The following is a 4,766-nucleotide window of genomic DNA, read 5'->3' as shown; positions in this document are numbered from 1 at the left end:
TCTTCTTCTTCTTCTTCTTCTTCTTCTTCTTCTTCTTCTTCTTCTTCTTCTTCTTCTTCTTCTTCTTCTTCTTCTTCCATGACAGTTTTATATAGTAGGAAAAGCCTCTCCCCCCCCCTCCCCTAGCACAAGGGGAATGGCCACCATGGAGCAAAGGAAAATGCTGGGGGGGGGGGGCCAACCTGGAAACCCCGTCGCCACTGTAGTGCTTAGATAACTACAGCAAAGCCAGGACTTCCACGGGGAAGCACTGCTGTGTGGGAAAGGCCAGTGTATCTGAGGAGTACTCAGGGAGGGTCACCTGTATTAATACTCCCCCCAGGTTTAGAATTAAAATTTCTAGATTTTTTTAGAATGTTTGAGATTTTAGAACTTTAAAGATTGTTTTAGAATTTTTCAGAATTCTATAATTAAAATGTCTGACTTCTGCGCCACTCTGGTTCTCTAACTCTTCCATGGACCTCAGTGGACTTCGAAAGGTATGACTCTGCTGGGCAGTGCATGGAGGGCTGGCAAATAAGTGAGAGGGGGCCACAGGATTGGCCCCTGCCAAAAACCTTGGGCCATAGCAGCAACCCAGCTGTAGGCTATGCTGCCACCAGCCCTGCCTCCAGCTTGCTTGTAAGGAAGAACATAGGAACATAAGAGAAGCCATGTTGGATCGGGCCAAGAGTCCATCCAGTCCAACACTCTGTGTCATACAGTGGCCAAAACCCAGGTGCCATCAGGAGGTCCACCAGCAGGACCAGGACTCCAGAAGCCCTCCCACTCTTGCCCCCCAAGCAACAAGAACGCAGAGCATCACTGCCCCAGACAGAGTGTTCCATCTATGCCTTGCAGCTAACAGCCACTGACGGACCTCTACTCCATATTCTTATCCAGTTCCTTCTTGAAGCTGTCTTTGCTTGAAGCCACCACCACTTCCTGCAGCCATGAATTCCACGTGTTAATGACTCTTTGGGTGCGTTCAGACGGGGCATTTGCAACGGAATAGGTGCCGGTTGCAATCGGTGAACTTACCGGCGTTCACACGTAGAACATCTGCCTTCCGTCCCTAACCGTTGCAAAGCCCTTTAAACCGTTGTACTCTGCCACTAGGTCCCCAAGTGGTGGTATCCTGAGTACAACGGTTGTAATCGGTTTACCCCCTTCTGATCGCTCTCCACCGGTGTCTAGCCACTTCCGTTCGGAAGCCCGAGGCTTCCGATTTTCACCCGCCTTTTTTTTTTTAGGTTGCCGATATGCACTTGGGCGAAGCTTCGCCCCGGCGTTTGTTTTTTTAAAAAAGAAAAGGCCCTTCGTTTAACGTTTCGGAGGAGTCCGGGACTTCAGGGAGGCCAGTTTGGGCTTTAAACTTTAAAGGTAAGTCCTTTAAAGTTTTGAGCATGCGCAAAGATCGCCATTCTGTGGATGGCTGCCTATGCGCATGCTCAAACTGAGGTTTGTTGTGTGTTTTTTAAAATGCTGACGCCCACAGCATGTGAACGGGCATACAGCGATGGGCTCCGCTGTGAGGGAGGTAAGTGTGATCGCGTTTCAGCTGACATAAACTGCACCGGTTCCAACCGGTACAATTTATGCCGGCTGAAACGCCCCGTCTGAACGCACCCTTTAGGTGATGAAGTAATTCCTTCTATCTGTTCTAAGCGTACTGCTCATTAATTTTGTTGAGTGCCCACAAGTTCCTGTATTGTGAGAAAGGAAGAAAAGAACTTCTTTCTCTACCTTCTCTATCCCACGCATGATTTTGTAAACCTCTATCACACATCACCCCTCAGCCATCGTTTCTCCAAGCTAAAGAGCCCTAACCTCTCTCACCTTTCTTCATAGGGAAAGTGTTCCATCCCCTTAATGATTTTAGTTGCCCTTTTCTGCACTTCTTTAAATGCAGAGGAGAAGACGTTCTCCCACTTGCTGAGAGCCCTGCAGTAAGAATAGTGGGTGGGTGGAGGACATGCATCAGGTATAACACATACTATTAGCAGGTGGAAGCAAAAACACTCAAAAATTCACTTGCCATGTGAACCCACTTCCATGGGTAACCCTATGGAAGCTGAAATTGCTTTGTTTTTGTTTGTTTGTTTGTTTGTTTTTGTTGGGGGAATCACATTTTGCATCCTTGTTGGGATTCTTTTTAAGTAAGTCAGCAGCGTATTAAGAGACTGAGTCCATGGTGTGTATTAAAATATAAACGTTTACTATAAACCTAACATGGGAAAAAGGTACACAGGATATGAAAATAACAAAGAGCTAATATGGCTACATCCTTGCAGCTAAAAGGTAAAACGGGAAGAGCCGAAATGGCGTCTCCTTCTCTAGTCAGAACAAAGAACAGGAGGAGAAGCCAATATGCTAAATACCTGACACCTTGGTTTCCAATCAGACTAGCAAATTAGCTCCAAAGTTCCCGGGCATCCTATTGTCTAAACAGATTGGTTACAAACAAACATGTGACTTAACAAACATCATTAACCCTGTAAATACTGAAGTGTTTTGACTTGTAACACCCAACAATCCTTCATGCAAAAGAGCCCTGGATTGACTAGAATACACATCTGATTGTAGCATAGCTCCTACGCACACACACATCCACAAAGAGGGAGAAAGATATTCAAACACCAAAGAGTGTTTCTGTTGGGTGATAGTGAGATATTGAAAAAATGGTATTTAGCAGAGATAAGATGGTCCAGCAGTGCCAGAGTAAAAATAGCTCAGACTCAGAGTCCATGTGTGATTAAAATATAAAGTTTTTACTAAATTCTAGCATGGGAAGGGTAACTGGGATGAAAATAACAACAGAGCAAAATCTACTACATCCTTACTCTACAAAGACAAAACTAGAAGAGAGAGATTATGGCTACTCTTCTTGTTCTTCAGAACACCAAACAAAGACGGGAAGAGAGCCATAAAATGCTTATACACCTTGACACTTTAGTCCCAATCAAATTCCTGGATCAGGGAGAAAATTCCCAGGCATTTCTACAGCTAAAGAACATTGGTGACATGAAAAACATGTGACTTCCTGTGAGTAACATAAACAAACATTTAACCCCAGATATACTGAGTGTTTTCAACTCGTAATACCCAACGGTTTCCCTGCTGCAGACTTCAGCCTGTCTGTCATGTAAATACAAATCCCAGGCAAGGTAGAATGTATCTTTGATTTCTCTTCCACCTTCTGCCCTGCATTAACAGAGTCCCTGCTGCAGGAGTCGCTATGTATTTAATTTCCTGCTTTACAGGCATACATGGGAATTCTCAGGTGTCTCCCATCCGGGCACCACTAACCACTTGTTCAGCTTCAGGAAGGCTTGCCAGATCAAGTGCCTTCTCATCACGCTCTGGGCACATGCCCTACTTCTGAAGTGGTTGCTCCCACAACCCACAAGGTGTGGCTCACACACCACTGGAATTGTGCAAGAAACTGCAGCCCACATAGATTGAGCTGTTTCCAAACCACAGCTCTAATGTAGCATCTCAATGGTGTGGTATAACGAATGGTTAGAGTGTCAGAGGCCAACTTCTCTTTCTTTCAGTCTAACTGATTTCACAGGATTGCTGTAGAGAGAACAGGCGAAGGGAACCAGGTATGCCAATCTGAAAACTGTTGGGGAAAAGAGGGATAAAAAATTCATAACAAACAAACTCACCCTGGAGAGGGGTTTAAATGCAAAGGTGCTGAAATATTCTGAGGTTAGAAATAGATTCTAGGACATTCCAACTTTGATCCAGCCATTCAGGGAGAACCAGAGATGGTCTTTTGTGAAACAGAATATTCGGTGTTCCTGCAATCTTCTTTCACTCAGATTCTGTGAGAAGGAGAGATGGTCCTTGTTCCTGAACATCGTTTGGGGTAAAGGGGAGAGACAGAAAAAAAAGAAGGAGAGAGAGAGTGTGTGTTGGGTGATAGTGAGATGTTGAAAAATGGTATTTAGCAGAGATAAGATAGTCCAGCAGAGCCAGAGTAAAATAATTCAGACTGAAAGTCCATGTGTGATTAAAATATAATTTTTTTACTAAATTCTAGCATGGGAAGGGTAACTGGGATGAAAATAACAAAAAAGCATAATCGACTGCATCCTTACTCTACAAAGACAAAACTAGAAGAGAGAGATTATGGCTACTCTTCTTGTTCTTCAGAACACCAAACAAAGACGGGAAGAGAGTCATAAAATGTTTATACACCTTGACACTTTAGTCCCAATCAAATTCCTGGATCAGGGAGAAAATTCCTGGGCTTTCTACATCTAAAGAACATTGGTTACATGAGAAACATGTGACTTCCTGTGAGTAACAGAAACAAAAACTTAACCCCAGATATACTGTTTTCAACTTGTAATATCCAACACCCCTTCTCAAGTTATAACACGAAAGTCATGCAAATTTAAACATTCACGAAGAGTCTCAAAACGTTGCTTGTCAAGCGTCTTGGTCAGGATGTCGGCAATCATCCGATCAATAGGACAGTATTTGAGTTCAATCACTCCTTGGTCTTGCAGCTCTTTCACGTAGTGACATTTGAGTGCGATGGTCTTGTTTTTAGATTTGGTGCCTTCACCTTTGCAGATGGCGATACAAGCTTGATTGTCCTCAAAAAGTATTATTGGCTTTGGTTCATCTATGCCAAAGTCTTTCAGTAGATGAATAATCCAGTAGAGTTCATAGCTTGCACTTTGTGCTGATACACATTCAGCTTCTCCAGTAGACATGGCTATAATACTTTGCTTTTGACTAGTTGTTGGGTGTTACAAGTTAAAACACTGTTC

Source organism: Gekko japonicus, unplaced genomic scaffold (assembly GCF_001447785.1).
Source record: "Gekko japonicus isolate JY-2015 unplaced genomic scaffold, Gekko_japonicus_V1.1 scaffold670, whole genome shotgun sequence".
NCBI lineage: Eukaryota > Metazoa > Chordata > Lepidosauria > Squamata > Gekkonidae > Gekko > Gekko japonicus.
The sequence above is the reverse complement of the archived record's forward strand: the minus strand, read 5'-3'. Positions refer to the sequence as shown.